The sequence below is a fragment of the Arachis stenosperma genome, chromosome 1 (genome assembly GCF_014773155.1).
Source record: "Arachis stenosperma cultivar V10309 chromosome 1, arast.V10309.gnm1.PFL2, whole genome shotgun sequence".
Lineage (NCBI taxonomy): Eukaryota > Viridiplantae > Streptophyta > Magnoliopsida > Fabales > Fabaceae > Arachis > Arachis stenosperma.
Window position 1 is genome coordinate 46,884,679 of NC_080377.1, and position 18,478 is coordinate 46,903,156.

At 33.3% G+C, this 18,478-nt stretch overlaps 1 long non-coding RNA gene across 1 annotated transcript; it reads left to right on the plus strand.

The window, feature by feature from the left end:
* The first annotated feature begins 14,589 nt into the window (after positions 1 to 14,589).
* Positions 14,590 to 18,223, plus strand: LOC130945443 (uncharacterized). Its single transcript, XR_009072198.1, has 3 exons — positions 14,590 to 15,036; positions 15,203 to 15,325; positions 17,655 to 18,223. It is a non-coding gene; the product is annotated as an uncharacterized LOC130945443 (long non-coding RNA).
* Positions 18,224 to 18,478: the final 255 nt, after the last annotated feature.

Sequence of the window (18,478 nt, forward strand, 5' to 3'; positions counted from 1 at the left end):
TCAGGTCCCTCAATTTCAGCCAGAAAATACCTGAAATCACAGAAAAACACACAAACTCATAGTAAAGCCTAGAAAAGTGAATTTTAACTAAAAACTAATAAAAATATAATAAAAACTAACTAAAACATACGAAAAACATACTAAAAACAATGCCAAAAAGCGTATAAATTATCCGCTCATCATCTACTCTTTACCATTTTAACATGTTTCATGCCTTCCACCATATTCAACCTGTTCCTACCACAAAAGAAGAGGTATAATTTCATTTTAAGCATTTCTATTTCTACTTGGCAGTTTGCTAATCTAACTCCTTGTGATAAATTTCGAGCTTCTACCATTTTCTTAGCCTCCACCTCCTACTGCCAAACAAATGCTTTCTTCTCAAACTTTTGCCATAAGCGGCATGTTCGTTCTCTATACATCATAGTTTTTAGCTTTGCTTCAATTTGAGTATTTTTTTATATTTTTTTAGTTCCCCTTTCATGTGAAAAATAACCTGATAGCTATTTGTTATGAAGGCCATTCTTGTTTCAGCTAATGTTTATGTTGCCTTTGGTTCATGTTTATAATGGTTTATATAAAGAAGTTGACCTTTCTTGGTTTTCTTTGTCTAGGTTGAAGGAATAGGTTTGCTTAGAGCTATAGAGTGGATATTTTTATCGGGTCAAATTAGATTTTTTATGGTTCGAAGGTTTGATGTGAAGGGCTATGTGATTGGGGTTTGGAAATCCTGACTAGAAGAGGACACATGAGAAGGCAGAAAAGACTGCGGTTGTGGTTACTACACTGCTAAAAAATGGTGCTACTTGTGTTGGCAAAACCGTTATGGATGAATTGTCTTTTAGGTAGGGACTCGGTTAGAAGTTCTTTAATTTTGTGTACTAACTGAAAAAACTTGTTCTGCTCAAATGTGATTTTACTTAAGACACTCTTGTGTCAGAATTTTTGGTGAGAACAACTGGTGCACGAAATTGTGATCATCAATGGCGCCATCAACATGGTACGCTCAATTGCAATCTCAACTCTTTATCACAATTTCGCACAACTAACCAGCAAGTGCACTGGGTCGTCCAAGTAATAAACCTTACGCGAATAAGGGTCGATCTCACGGAGATTGTTGGTATGAAGCAAGCTATGGTCATCTTGTAAATCTCAGTCAGGCGGATTCCAATGGTTATGGAGGATTAATGATTAAAAGATAAATAAAACATATAATAAAGATAGAGATACTTATGTAATTCATTGGTGAGAATTTCAGATAAGCATATGGAGATGCTTGGTCCCTTCCGTCTCTCTGCTTTCCTACTGTCTTCATCCAATCCTTCTTACTCCTTTCCATGGCAAGCTGTATGTTGGGCATCACCGTTGTCAGTGGCTACAGTCCCATCCTCTCAGTGAAAATGTTCAACGCGCTCTGTCACAGCACGGGTAATCATCTGTCGGTTCTCAATCAGGTTGGAATAGAATCCATTGATTCTTTTGCGTCTGTCACTAACGCCTAGCCTTCAGGAGTTTGAAGCTCGTCACAGTCATTCAATCCTTGAATCCTACTCAGAATACCACAGACAAGGTTTAGACCTTCTGGATTCTCTTGAATGCCGCCATCAATTCTAGCTTATACCACGAAGATTCTGATTAAGGAATCTAAGAGATATCCACTCAGTCTAAGGTAGAACGGAGGTGGTTGTCAGGTGCACGTTCATAGGTGAGAATGATGATGAGTGTCACGGATCATCACATTCATCAAGTTGAGGAACAAGTGATATCCTAGAACAAGAATAAGCTGAATCAAATAGAAGAACAATAGTAATTGCATTAACACTCGAGGTACAGCAGAGCTCCACACCTTAATCTATGGTGTGTAGAAGCTCCACCGTTGAAAATACATAAGAACAAGGTCTAGGCATGGCCGAATGGCCAGCCCCCAAAATGTGATCTAAGATAGCATAGGACTGATCAAAGGTTTTAAATACAATAGCAAAAGGTCCTATTTGTAGAGAACTAGTAGCTTAGGGTTTACAAAGATGAGTAAATGACATAAAAATTCACTTCCGGGCCCACTTGGTGTGTGCTTGGGCTGAACATTGAAGCTTTCATGTGTAGAGACTTTTCTTGGAGTTAAACGCCAGCTTTTGTGCCAGTTTGGGCGTTTAACTCCCATTCTTGTGTCAGTTCCGGCGTTTTACGCCAGAATTCTTGAGCTGACTTGGAACGCCTGTTTGGGCCATCAAATCTCGGGTAAAGTATAAACTATTATACATTGCTGGAAAGCCCAGGATGTCTACTTTTCAACGCAATTGAGAGCGTGCCAATTGGGCTTCTGTAGCTCCAGAAAATCCACTTCGAGTGCAGGGAGGTCAGAATCCAATAGCATCTGCAGTCCTTTTCAGCCTCTGAATCAGAGTTTTGCTCAGGTCCCTCAATTTCAGCCAGAAAATACCTGAAATCACAGAAAAACACACAAACTCATAGTAAAGTCCAGAAAAGTTAATTTTAACTAAAAACTAATAAAAATATAATAAAAACTAACTAAAACATGCTAAAAAACATACTAAAAACAATGCCAAAAAGCGTATAAATTATCCGCTCATCAACAACCATTATGGAACTCCAACGAATCCTCAAATGCCATCTTGTATCCCTGAAGGGTCTTCTAGTGGTTCAGCGGGGTAACAGTTGCTATTGAGCTTGTTAACTTTGCCATAAGTAAGCTTTTGTGATTAGTGAACCTTGAATTGCTTGAAGTGCTAGACTACTAATCTATTGTTTTGTTTATTACCTTTGACACTTGTGATAACAATAAATTGTGAGCTTCAAAAATACTTGCTTGACTGATATTCTCTTTCCCAGGAAAAGAAACTTCTTTTGGAACAGAATGGATCACATATTGCAAGAATCTCAGTTTACGAGGTATGCTATAAGAACCAGTTTAGTTATCTTTATTTAATTATGCTTTACATCATATATATATTTTTCAATAGTGTGTAGTTGCATCTATTCATTTACCAGCTACTTTATGTACTCTTTCAATAGTACCGTGATCTGTTGATCATTACATCATTATGCAAGTGTTGAAGCTTTGGCAGAACAACTTCACTGGTTCAATTCCTTCAAGGCTTGGACAGAATGGTAAATTAACTAAACTTGATCTTTCAACAAAAAAGCTCACAGGACTAGTTCCAAAGTCTCTTTGTTTTGCTAAGAAGCTCCACATTCTGATTTTGCTCAACAACTTTCTCTTTGGATCTTTGCCTAATGATCTTGGTGAATGCTACACTCTTGAGAGAGTTAGATTGGAATAGAACTACTTAACAGGTTCAATACCAAATGAATTTCTCTATTTGCCTCAACGATCTCTTTTGGAACTTCAGAACAATTATCTAAGTGGTTTCCTTCCAAGAAGAACTAATGCACCTCCATCAAAGCTAGGACAGTTGAATCTTTCTAATAATCGTTTATCCGGGACCCTGCCGGCTTCAATCAAAAAGTTTCCTGATTTGGAAATCCTTCTTCTTCATGGAAACAGATTCTCAAGTGAAATTCCACCATATATAGGCAAGTTAAAGAGTGTTCTCAAGATAGATTTGAGTGTTAACAACTTTTCAGGTATTATTCCTCCTGAGATTGGTAAACTTTCATTGCTAACATACTTAGATTTGAGCCAAAACCAATTATTTGGTCCAATACCAGTTCAGGTTTCTCATATTCACGTATTGAATTATCTTAATGTCTCATGGAACCATTTGAATAAGAGCCTTCCAAAGGAACTTGGATCCTTAAAAGGCTTAACTTTAGCAGATTTTTCTCACAACAATTTAATAGAGAAAGTGCAATATGTAATTCACAATTGTTTTAATAATTTAAATATAATTCTCTCATATAGTATTATCCTCTAATAGTAGTTATCAATCTGAGACATTATACTGTTGGCAGGACTTCAATAAAGATGGGATGCTTTCACTGTCTGAATTTTTTTATCTAATCAATGCTTTTGGCAATCAATTAGCAACTAGCAAGGTACAGGCCTAAACCTATTTTTTTTTAAATAATTTTGAGATTGTTGAATTATCTTTCATTTGCTTGTATACTCAAATTTAGATTTGGAGTATATGATTTTCTTATCTTCTCTTCGGATTAACCAATGAAAGTTTGAACTTTGAACCTTAAATTCAAACAATTGAAATTTTCTTTAATGGTTATATCTAAGCTTGACATCCAGTATGCCGATATTAATGCAAATATTGAGCTTTTGATACTTGTTAGTGATGGTCTATGGAAGGTTTTCTATTAATCTCTTTTTGTTTTTCTTATTTCTTAAAAGGCAAAAATGCACTTTTAAAATCACATAAATTTGTCATTTGGTTTTTTATTTTATTTTCTCCACAATCATACTCTGTTTCATTCTCATTCTTCCATTTCTGTCCAAAATTCAACAAATTTCTTCCACATTAACTCCAATAGAAATACCAATGGTGGTGGTATCCAACTCTTTGCCATGCAGGATGCACTTTAGAGGGTAGAGTAAAGGATAAAGGATCCACAAAGGACAGCCAAACAAGTAGCCACTAAGGCATTGAACAGAGACAGCCACTGAGGCATTGAACAGAGACAGAAAAGCTGTTTTGAATACAGAATTTATGTTTTGAATTATAGTTGATGTATCAATACACTTTGTTGATGTATGGTTGTTACTTATTATTATAGTTGATGTATCAATACACTTTATTTATGTTTTGAATTATATTGACTTGCTTGTTTATAGTAATTTTCTTTTAGTTTGATAATACGATGAATTTGTTTATTTTTTGAAACATTATAAATATTTGAATACAAATTAGATAAAAAATTGTATTTATTAAATTTATATTTATTTTGTATAAAAACAGGTTTATTTTGCAATGGAAAAATAAAAAATTCTATTTTACCTTACTGACGGATTTACAGACAGATTCTTTGTTGGTATTCAGAGTTTGGAATGGTTTTCCAAGGTTCCAATTACCGACGGAAAACCTGTCGAAAAATCTGTTGCTAATTACCGACGAAAAATTTATTAAAAAATCTGTCTCTAATTACCGACGGAAAATCCTTTGGAATATCTGTCTCTAATTACCGACAGAAAATCCGTCGAAAAATCTGTCTCTAATTACCGACGGAAAATTTGTCGAAAAGTTTCACGTTCTAGGGAAGTGGAGGGGAGAATTTACTGAGAAAAATCTGTCAGTAACTGGTAAAAATCTATCATTAAATAATTTCCGACGAAATTTTTACAGAGGAACAAAATCCGTCGATAATTTCATCGATAACTAAAAATCCGTCTGTAATAAAGACCAAATCTGTCTGTATTAAGCAATTTTCTAGTTATGAGGTTTTAATCTCAGTGAGAAGTGTGGATAGTGCTAAAATTTTATAAGGTGAGTTTATACATCGAAAATACTTTTCAAAACTAATCTTTTTGTTATTTTTTATAATAAGAATGAGTTTTCACTCGAAAACATTATATGTAATCTTGAATATATAACAGTGTGCAAAATGATATTGTATAATTATCTCAAATATAGTGAAATTTTTTTTGGAGTCTGGCCCATGGTTTTTTTCTGTTTTGGAATTTTTCGTGTAAAAAACTCAATTTTTGGTAAAACAATTTCTCAAGATTTTTGTGATAGGAATTTACAAAATTTGAGAATCATAATTTGCTTCATGATAATAAAGCGGGTCTTTAACAAAAATAAAAAAATATTTTTTAATAAAATATTATTTTTTATATAAGACAAAAAATACTTCTTAATGATAACTTTTAATTACTGAGTCTAAATTCATCCGATAAAAAACTTTTACAGGTATTTTTTGATCTGTTTAACTTTATCAATGTATTTTAGAGATATTTCAGAGTTGAGATAATATATGATACCAATATTACTCATACCAGTATAATTATCTGCTTTATCTAGTATACCAAAATAAGTGATCAAATAATTACCATTTTTAATAATTATCCTCCAAAAATTAGTTCTAGCCACATGTTTTCACTCACATATAGATCCCCTTTCCTTATTTATTATCCATCACAAGTTAATTCACGTAGATATAAGAATGGTTATTCATCAAACTAAGCTCTCTCAATTTCAGTCATATCTCACTCTCCCTTATTTATCACATGTTGAAATTAATTATCTTGGTCATCAAAAAATAAAGATTAGATACACTATAAGAAATTATTAGTATAGCAACTGATTTAGTGACCGATTATGGCAGTCGCTAAAATCTTGGTCACTAAAAATTTAAAACAGCGACTGAAGTTGGTCACTAATAATTAGCGACTGATTTTCAACTAAGGGTACCAAACCTTCACCAAACAATATCGGTCGCTAACAAAGTTGGTCGCTAAATGGTGACTAAATTTTCTGTCGCTAAATCATTCATTGAGAAAATCAACAACCAATATTTCAGTTGCTAATTAGCGACCAAGCGTTAGTAACCAAATTTTTTGTCACAGATAATGACTAGATAAATACACATATTAAAATAGTGATCTTTCATATAAAATCAGCTACTATAAATGTACAATTTCTCAAATTTAAAGAGATATTTATTTTGATTAAAATAGACTTACCTCAATATATTTTAATCTTTTATCCACCCATATCTCATATTTATATTTGTGAGTCTTTGCAAACAATTTTTTATCCTCTTTAATATAATTTTCTATTAAATATATACATTAAAAATCTATGAGTATCAACCACCAATTAAAATGTATAAAGTTATAATATAAATGATCTAAGTTTTTCTATAACATCACCATATTAGCTTTGTATTGGGTAACAGAAATTGAATCAGGAATATGAAAAGTTACTTCGAATCTGTTACAATCAGATGCTCAATTTAACTTGCTTTGTGCACTCTTATGTAGAAACCTAGCATTAGTATCCCAATAAACACAAATAGATGCAAATGAAATATTTTGGGTGGATTTTTCTCATGAGTTGAAGCAGTTGATCAATAAATTACTGAAAAATATATTTTTTAGATTTAATTGTCATTAATCTAACAACAAATGAAAGTTCTGTGTGGTTTTCACATCCTGGCTATAATAGCTTTTTTTATGCATGCAACGAGTCATAGAAATTTTTAGCATAAGCATTTAGAGACTCTTCATCCTCAAAATCACCATGGCCTTCAAAATTAAATCCAGTAACAGCCTCATAAACTAGCTCCTCCATCCTATTAGAGTGTGCACTACTCTCGATTTTCATGTTTGGGGTTTCACATAAGGTTGGGTTGTTTTCTCCATGACTTATTGGTGCACGAAATTGTGATCATCAATGGCGCCATCAACATGGTACGCTCAATGGCAATCTCAACTCTTTATCACAACTTCGCACAACTAACCAGCAAGTGCACTGGGTCGTCCAAGTAATAAACTTTACGCGAGTAAGGGTCGATCCCACGGAGATTGTTGGTATGAAGCAAGCTATGGTCACCTTGTAAATCTCAGTCAGGCAGATTCAAATGGTTATGGATTATTTATGAATAAAACATAAAATAAAGATAGAGATACTTATGTAATGCATTGGTGAGAATTTCAGATAAGCGTATGGAGATGCTTTGTCCCTTCCGTCTCTCTGCTTTCCTACTGTCTTCATCCAATCCTTCTTACTCCTTTCCATGGCAAGCTGTATGTTGGGCATCACTGTTGTCAATGGCTACAGTCCCGTCCTCTCAGTGAAAATGTTCAACGCACCCTGTCACGGCACGGCTAATCATCTGTCGGTTCTCAATCAGGTTGGAATAGAATCCAGTGATTCTTTTGCGTCTGTCACTAACGCCCAGCCTTCAGGAGTTTGAAGCTCGTCACAGTCATTCAATCATTGAATCCTACTCAGAATACCACAGACAAGGTTTAGACCTTCCGGATTCTCTTGAATGCCGCCATCAATTCTAGCTTATACCACGAGGATTCCGGTTAAGGGATCCAAGAGATATCCACTCAATCTAAGGTAGAACGGAGGTGGTTGTCAGGCACACGTTCATAGGTGAGAATGATGATGAGTGTCACGGATCATCACATTCATCAAGTTGAGGAACAAGTGATATCTTAGAACAAGAATAAGCTGAATTGAATAGAAGACAATAGTAATTGCATTAATACTCGAGGTACAGCAGAGCTCCACACCTTAATCTATGGTGTGTAGAAACTCCACCGTTGAAAATACATAAGAACAAGGTCTAGGCATGGCCGAATGGCCAGCCTCCCAATGATCTAAGATAGCATAAGACTGATCAAAGATAGCTACCCCGATGAGAATACAATAGTAAAAGGTCCTATATGTAGAGAACTAGTAGCCTAGGGTTTACAGAGATGAGTAAATGACATAAAAATCCACTTCCGGGCCCACTTGGTGTGTGCTTGGGCTGAGCATTGAAGCTTTCATATGTAGAGACTTTTCTTGGAGTTAAACGCCAGCTTTTGTGCCAGTTTGGGCGTTTAACTCCCATTCTTGTGCCAGTTCCGGCGTTTAACGCCGGGCAGTTTTGAGCTGATTTGAAACGCCGGTTTGGGCCATCAAATCTCGGGTGCAGGGAGGTCAGAATTCAATAGCATCTGCAGTCCTTTTCAGCCTCTGAATCAGATTTTTGCTCAGGTCCCTCAATTTCAGCCAGAAAATACCTGAAATCACAGAAAAATACACAAACTCATAGTAAAGTCCAGAAAAGTGAATTTTAACTAAAAACTAATAAAAATATGCTAAAACTAACTAAAACATACTAAAAACATACTAAAAATAATGCCAAAAAGCGTATAAATTATCCGCTCATCACTTGTCCAAAGCAAATAATCAGGAATAAATCCTTTCCTATGATAAATTGTTACATCTTCAAACTTCATATAAACCTTGTTTTCACACCTAGAACAAGGATATATAATTTTTCTATTTGATAAATCTATTTATCTCAGCAAAAAAAAATAAATTCTTCTAACTCCTTTGTAAATTCACTAGTTAAACCCTTTTGACTTGGTCTAAGTCTATTGTATATCCAATTATGACTCTGACTCATATTCATAACCTATCCCATTAGTAATAGTATATTTTAATTAAATGCATGAACAAATCATATTTTACGAACTACAATAAAACATCAATTAGTAAATAATTAAGTAAAAAAAGTAAAGTATCATAACTCACTAGACACCTTTACACAATTACAAAGCTTGAAAATAAAATGGAGGCTGCACAATCTACTTCAAACCTGAAGAAAAAGGTAAAATAAAACACCTACTTAAATTTTAAAAATTTCGATTATCAAAGAAAAATAAGTTTTTAAAATTATATATGCAAAAATTTCCTTTCTATAGTAGATAGTTAAAAGAATTTAAATTGTATCTGTTGGTACACAAAATAGATTTTCTTGATAGAAAGGCATTTTGGGCTGCCAATGGTTTCCACTACAGAACCAGCGTTTAGAATTTGAGGAACAAGCTGAAGAAAACACGGGACTTGAAGACCAAAAAGACGTGGGTGTCAAAACTTAGGAGTCAAGATTTTTCATGGTCAAGACAAGGTCATGGCTGAAAAAAGGAAGAAGTAAGATCGTCGGCCAAAATTCTCCATGGCAAGTATATCTCCATGGTCTACAAATAGGAGAAATTTAGGAAAGTTCTGGGATTTATTAAAAAATACGAGATCATCACACATAAGCCTCCATCGAAATTCGCAGTCCCGACGATGCAACAGAAGACCATGGAGCACAAATGCATGTGAGTGTTGGAAGTTCACTTTTATTTTTTTTTCTTTTATTTTTCTTTTTCCATTTCTTTTTATTATTTGCTTTACGCATTTTATTTTTTACTTCTATTCTTCAAGTATTTTGCTTTCTTTCAATTGCAATTTTAAAGCTTCATCTGTTTTATTGCAATTTTTTATTATTTAAGTATCCTATACATTTTGACATGAATGTTAAATAATTTCCGGATCGAGCCCACTATTTTTCAGAGGAGTTGTATTTGCTTCCCGATCCTTGAGATCTTGATACAAGTCTGCTGTGAGTAGATATATACTAAGCTGCTGGAGTGAGCCGCCCACTGTGAACAACAACTGCGTATCCCGGAGAACTTAACCTTGTTTGTCATAGGCCGTATCAAGCAACGCGGATGGGGATTCCTTAATAGGGATGTGAGCTATATCAAACTGTCTTAGGTCGATGAATTTTATGCTAACTACTACTTAACGACCCTTGACATGGTTTTTGTGCGAGGCAAGCAAGTCTCGGTGACTGAAGCCTCCATTCAGCAGGCACTCAAGCTTTCGCAAAGCTCAAAAGGGGAAGATGTGATTGCTCAACTACACAAATAACTATGAGAAATTCTCCACATACAAGCATTTTTCCATACAAGTCATACAAGTCATTTATTTCTTCTTCTTTTTCTTTCCCCAAGTCTCCTCTTTTTCTTCTCCTTCTTCTTCTTTTTTCGTGCCTCCTCCTCCTCCTCTTCTTCTTCTTCTTCTTCTTCTTCTTCTTCTTCTTCTTCTTCTTCTTCTTCTTCTTCTTCTTCTTCTTCTTCTTCTTCTTCTTCTTCTTCTTCTTCGTTTTTGAAGTGTTTCATCTTCATCGTCGTGTTTCTCCTCGTTCTTCTTTTGATTTTGTAATATTATGTATTTTTTTCTTCTTTGTTTGATTTTTTTCTTCCAAAAAGAATTATGAGAATATGAAATAAAAAAAATGAAGAAGAAGAAGAAAAAGCAGTAGAAAATGAGGAGGAGAAAGAGGAAGAGTTCTGAATTATGCATAAGGTATACTTAAACGAATTTTAGGTGTATTTTTTAAATTCTTTGGGTGTATATTTGTAATCCTTTGGATGTATTTCTGTAATCCTTTGGGTGTATTTTTATAATCGTTTGGGTGAATTTCTGTAACCGTTTGGGTGTATTTCTGTAACCGTTTGGTTATATTTCTCTAATAGGTTGGGTGTATTTCTGTAATCATTTGGGTGTATTTCTGAAGTTCTATTATCTTCAAAATGATTTCAAAGCTTGATTTCAGAAACCATAAAAATCGAAAAAAGTAAAGCAAGAATACCAATGATAAACGCAGATAAAACAACGAATAAAAAGGCAAAGAGAGAACGAGATCGAATAAATTTGACAAGAAACTCGTTTTCATGGAGGAAGAAGAAGAAGAGTAGGAGAAGAAGAAGGAGAAGAAAAAGGAAGAGGAGGAGGAGAAGGAGGAACGCAAAGCACGCCATGAAAATTGTATATGGGTCAACGTACTTTTTATTAAGTTTCTTCCAACTTGTATGACTTGTAAACCAAATGACTTGTATGTGTAGCACTCCTCAATAACTATATCAAATACCAAAAACAATTATATTTCACTTCAACACAAATTTGAATCTAATTAAAGCAATCAATTAGCATACATGTTTCATCTTTATTTCGACTCAAATACATGTTTATAGTGATTTTTTATTTTGATTCAATAACTATTGAGTGTGATAACGCAACAACTAAACTTCTTATATAAGATTTTAGCATACATATACACATACACATATACAAAAATTAGAACAAAACCAATCCCTAAACCAAAAATTAGAGCTAGCAATAAATAATCATAACCAAAAATCATAAAAAAATAAAAAAAGAAACAAATCCTCAGAAAAATACTCAAAATAGATAATTAAAAAATCATAACAAAAAATTAAATCATTTAAAGTTTAGCAAAATGAGAAAAAATCAAATAATAAGAAGTTTAGAAAAAAAAATAGAAAATCAAGAAGTTTAGAAAAAAAACCCTAAACCAAATATCAGAATAGAACAAAAAATAAAAATTAAAAAAATCAGAAAAAATAAAGAACCAAAAAGATTAAAACAAAAAATTAAATTCAAGAATAAATAATCAGATCAAAGAAAAATTTGACCAAATAATTTACTTAAGGCTCCAATCTAGAAAGGCGGAGGGTGTAGGGGAGACAAAAATGACAAAAAGTGCATGAGACGACGGACAGATGGAAATAGAGAGGCTAGACAGAACACTAAGACACTGTGAACATTGAACGTGGCTGATAGTTGGCACTAACAGGTGGTGAGAAGGAGGGTTGAGAGAGGGAAATAGAGGCATGACGAGTGAGGGAGAGGCAGACGGCGGCATAAGGGATGAGCAACAAGGAAAAGTTGGACGGAGGTGCTATGACAGGTTGAAAGGAGAGGATGTGATAGGTTGAGAGAGAGAGACAATGGCACTTTTGGGAGTGAGGGAGTTATGGCTGTCTTAAGGTTGAATGTGTTTTGCTGTGTTAGGGTTGAAACTTATGTTTATGTTTTGTTGTGAGTTGAGTGAAGAGATGAGAAGAGATTTTTTTTTAAACTTTTTGGCACGTTTATTTTCTATGCCCAAATAGTTAGAGAAAATGGGTATGTTTTAAAAGAGTAACTAAAACAAAAAAAAATTAGCCACACTCAAAAAAATGTGCCCATTTCTATCTATGGCCACGTTTTACAAGCATAACGTTTAAACCGTGGCCAAGTTGCTCACCAATCGCAACCCATAAAAAGTGTGGCTTTTGATTATTTTAGGTCACGCTTTAGATGCGTGGCTAAAAAAAGTGTGTCGACAATACTCTTTTTCTTGTAGTAGCGACTATTTTTATTGCCGTTGAAAACAAAATAAGTTATCGCTAAAAGCGATTTTTTTTAGTAATGTTAGTACCAAATAATACTTTTTCATGAAGCATTTCAAATCAAGTCTTCTGCATTATATTTCATATCCTCATACTACAATATTCTTATCTATATTTGAAACACTAGTCATCCTATAAAATAGGAGTCAAAGGAAAAAAACTCACTATAATTGAGCTTAAGCACAATTTTCTAAAGCCTAATTTATATGATTTGTCTCTTGCGAAACATACAATAGAGAATAGAATTTTCAAACTTATTATGATGTTATTTGAGTTGTGGTAAAAAGAAAAATTGTTACAAGAATAATTGCTACTCCCTTACCTTTAAATCTTTCAGGAAAAATAAAGTTAATTCTCTCCCTAGAGTAAGAAGAGTTAGCCTTAATATTGTTGTGTTCTCTAAAAGAATTAACTTATCACAGATGTTTGAGACAATAGTAAATTAAATAAATAGTAATTATTTTCTGACATAAAAGAGTAAAGTGTAATAACTTAACTTTCTACTTTGTGTTGCAGATTTTGATGTGTACACCAGAATAAATGTTCAAAGAAGATAAACTTTTAAATATTCTATTTCTCTTGGTAGTTGGACACAATTAAAAAAATGCTTCAATATGCAAAATAATTTCAAAAGCATCATTGTACAAAATAGTAATAATGACAAATATAATTTTAAAAGCACCATTAAACAAAATAGTAATTTCATGAGTAAAATAATTTTTTAAAGAAATTCCTCCAGGCCATGTTGTCTCTACAGTTATGTTTTACTCATATTCTCATTCATAACGAAATTTTGTAGATCACTAAATAGAGATGATTCCACTCACTTTGTCAAAATAGAGATTATTCTACCAAGAAATCCTTAGAAAATATTTTATCCATAAACTCTTTATCTTAACATACATTTATAAAATTTATTAGTCATATTTTAAAATAAATATACGATTTTTAATGGCTAGGATACCACGCCAATAGCTCTAATAAAAAGAAATTTCATTCAATTTATTTATTTATTTTGTTTTTCTTTTTGGGAAGCCTTACCTACATAGAAAAGAGACTCATCTACTTAGAATAGCAGCAGCAGAAAAAACACGAAAAAATATCCAAAACAAATTAAATTCAATAACTCGTAATAATCAAGATCTATGTGAGAAACAAAAAAAAAAAGTGTGTGTAGCATTTTTCTGTACGATAATTCTACTAATTCAAATATAATGTGAGTTGCAAAACTTGTCCTATGATTGTGGTGATGAAAAGAGTCAATTATCAAATATTTTTGGCTGGTGACTTGAATAGTTTTAACAATTTTGTTATTTGAATATTAAAGTTCCAAGGAACGTACCTTAACTAAAGAACAAAAGGAAATTACTTTATTTTAACCTTTTACTGAAAATGCATATACAATTCTTGAATTGCGTAGAATTCTACGTAATGAAGGTTCATGAAAATTAAAAAAAGCACATATACACACACATGCTTTATTTTAACCTTTTATTGAAGTTGCAAATACAAATCTTAAATTGGATATAATTTTACATAATGAAACTTCATAAAAAAAAGCACACACACGTACACACACAAATTTAAGCATATAGGCCTATAAAATTGTTTTAAGAGTCAATAAGAAACTTTATATACAAAGTTTGCTTAAGTTTTCTACTTTTAAAATTTCAATTTTATTTTTAATTTTAACTTTTCTTCCTCTAAATAATCAATGTATAATTATAATACACATAAAATAACATACTTTTAAATTTGAATCTTAACATATAATCAATCTTAATTAAGATGCATACATAAGTTAGCATCGAATGTTGAGAGCTCCTATGATAAGGATGTGAAAAAATATCTACATATATAGACGTGGCATATTCTCACTCCCCTATAAATGACACCTGGTAGTGGTTCTTCTGAATTAAACAGTTGTTGCTCTGATGTTGTAGCAGCTTGGCAGGAGTAAGGGCAAGTATTTTTTTTGGACATGGGTAAAACCCAGAACCCAAATTTCCTCCCACACCACCCACCTCCAAACTTATTCATTCCTCCCTCTTTACTACACATGCAACGCCCTCCCTCACCCAAAATTAGCCTCTCATGAAAAAAGAAAACAGCAGCAATAAAGAGGTAGCTATGATGGCGAAGTTGCTCAAGATACCGGTTCCGATATAACTTAATCTGAATGAAAACAGAGCTGTTACTTCTTCAGATTCAACTCTACTACTTATATTCTTTTCAAGGGTGCTACCAAACAGCTTCTTTCTGTAGGATGTTGAATAAGGATTGCGGCAGATTGGTGCCTCAATTCTTCCAATTTCGTAGCTACATGTGCCAAGGCATTTCTTTCTCTAGGAATCCAGGTAATGCCACATTTTTTATGCCCCCTAATAGCTCCCACATGTCCTGAAGAATTCGTTGAATCTCTACCATGGCATAACTTTTAATTATCAATCTCTATAATTACTTGTTCTATCTAAAAATTTTTTGCCACTATTATTGCATTCCTAACTACTTTTACTTCTATAGCAAGATTTGAGTTAACGAATACTCTTGCTGCCAAACTAGTGAGGAATCTTTTCATGTGATCCCTGAACACTGCTGCAATTGCACCTAATGATGCATCCACATTAGCTTTAACCCAATTTGTAGGTAACTACTCTTACTCTTCTCCTTGTAATGCTTGGAACTTCACTAATTAGCTGGTATTTGCTTTAATAGAACTCTTGCTCTAGATTTTTAGATCTTATAATTGTTGTTTTAGGATTTAAATCTTTACCTTAGTATATTGCTTGATTTCTTAATTTCCATACTTTTCAAACCAAGAAACCTACTTTACTCATTTGGCTATTTTGGTCCAAAAGCCAATTTTCAAATGTTGAAGCTGAATGCTCGTTTGGACAATATTGAATTTGTGCTCCAAACCAAGCTGCTCTTGTTCAGGGACAAAGTAGAAGAGCATGCTCTATCGTTTCCAGTACCTGCATGCAAAGTGGACATAAGGGTTATTCTCTTTTTATATAGATTCGAAAAAATTGGAATAATGTCATACAATGCTTTCCAAAGAAACATCTTTATTATTTATGGTAAATGACTTTCCTAAATTTCTTTTTCAAGAACCTTGTTGTCATTACTACTGGCTGGACAATTTTTTGCTTCATCACTTTTTTTCTACTATATGATAATATATTTTCACAGTATAGACACCATATATTTTGTGAGGCCAAATAAATTTATCTTCTTTCTATATGAAACTAACTAGAGTTCTAAGAATTCTATCTGCACACTCCTGATTAAAGATATCCTTAATCATCCGCTTATTTTAGCCCATACCTTCAATCAAGAGATCTTTGACATAATCAATTTATTGTCTCCTCTATCCATCCACTCTTTTCATCCCAATACCAATTATCGTCCCATATTTTAATATTTTTCATTATCTATGATACTTCTCCAACTCCATGATGCTTGTTTTTCTAATTTGCTTTTCAAAATTCACAATCAGTAAAATAGAAAGCTTTTAGCCATTGTACCTATATAGCCTTTGGATTTTCTATCATCCTCCATGCTTGCTTAGTTAGGTGAGCCAAATTTTAAATATAGAAGTCTTTAAAATCTAAACTACCTTCTTTTTTACTCATGCTAATCTTACTCCATCCCTTCCAATAGATCCCCCTTTCATTTTCATTATTAGCCAACCAAAATTTCGCAATTTTGCTACTTAATTTTTGACAAAAATATTTGAAAATTCTCAAAAAATTCATAGCATAAGCTAGTATTGCATGTATCACTACTTTAATTAGAACCTCTTTTTCAGCCTAATTAAGTAGCTTCTCCTTCTATCCATCAATTTTTTTCAAAACTCTATCTTCTATCCAACTCGATGCTTTTCCCTTATATATTTTACATTGGGCGGAAAGCCCTAAATATTTTCCAAAATTTTTTCATGTAGTCATTACACAAATTTTATTGATATTTACTCTTTTTTGAATCGGGATCACACTCCCATAAGTTAACCCGAAATTGTCTAAATTAATTCTTTGTCTTGAAGCTTCAGTGTACGAGTTCAAAATAGTGATCAACTATTAAATCTCTTCTTCATCTGTCTTGAAAAAATAATACAATCATCTGCAAACAATAGATAAAAAATTACGGGTACAATTTTAATGTCAGAGATTCTTCTCTCTCTTAGAGTTCTATCTATTAGGATGGTAAAAATCTTAACTACTATAACAAAAAGGTGAGGGGACAAAGGGTCACCTTGCCTAAGTCCCTTTGAGGCATAATCTTCCTTGAGATATTTTCATTAATCTTTATCTTATAAATCATTTTTCTTACACATTTTATCATTAGATTCACCCATTGTTGCTCAAACCCAAAAGTTAAGAGTAACTTCAATAAAATTCCACTCCAACTTATCATACACTTTATTCATATCAATTTTGATGGCCAAAATATGTGATCAATCTCTTCCTTTCTTATTCAGACTATTGAATACCTCTTGAACAATAATAATGTTATCTTGAATGAGCCTACCTCTAACAAAAGCACTCTATATACGAGACATTATTTTGTCCAAAATCTTTCTTAATCTCAAAACCATGACCCTTGAAATGATTTTATATTTGAAATTGCAACAAATTATAGGTCTAAATTTATTAAGAGTTTCCAATTGCCTAACTTTAGAAATTAGAACAATAATAATCTTGATTCTCCGTCAACCTCATGACTTCTTTCTCGCCACTAATCCATTTTCTCCTATTATATTTTAATCGCTCTACCCTATTTCAATCTATTCTCAAAATGGTTGAAGCATGAAATAAGGATGCTGATGAGTGGATATTTTATATGCTTTTTGACATCATTTTCATATAGTTTTCAGTATGTTTTGTTTAAGTTTTATTATATTTTTATAAGTTTTAGTGAAAAATTCACATTTTTAGATTCTACTTTGAGTTTGTGTGTTTTATGGTGATTTCAGGTATTTTCTGGCTGAAATTGAGGAGCTTGAGTAAAAGTCTGATTCAGAGACAGAGAAAGGACTACAGATGCTGTCAGGATCTGACCTCTGTGCACTCAAAGAGGCTTTTCTGAAGCTACAGAAGTCCAAATGGCACAATCTCAATAGATATAGAAAGCTAACATTCAGGGATTTCCAGAAATATAGAATAGCTCATACTTTACTTTGGAAATGAAGGCCCAAAACTGGCGTTCAACGCCAGCCACCTACCCTATTCCTAGCATTGGATGCCCAAAAGGGAGCAGCTGGTGTTCAACGCCCAAAAGGGGGTCCCATGCCAGCGTTCAATGCTCCTAAGGAGTCCTAGCACATGGAGACACCCTTTGCTCAGCCCAAACACTCACCAAGTGGGTCCGAAAAGTAAATTTTTGCACTACAAGACTAGTTTATCTTATTTTTATAATTTTTAGTCATTGGATTAGTATATATAGGAGAAGATCACCCATGTTTAGGATCTTCTACCTCAACTCTTACCCACTTTTATGTTTTACATCACTTTTCTGTAAGCATGAGTCACTAACATCCTAAGGTTAAGGTTAGAAGCTCTGCTGATTCTTATGAATTAATAATATCACTATTCTACTTCAATCTATGCTTGATTCGATTCTAAAATGTATATTCGTTCTTCATCCTAATGGGTTGGGAGTGTAACTTGACCGTCATCCCAATTCCACATGGATTCTTGCGAGTCCTTGATGGGATAGTACTGAACCACAAGCTTGATTATACATCTCTTAGACGGCTAATCAACGGCTTCGTTGGGGACTTCTCGAGACATCAGTTTA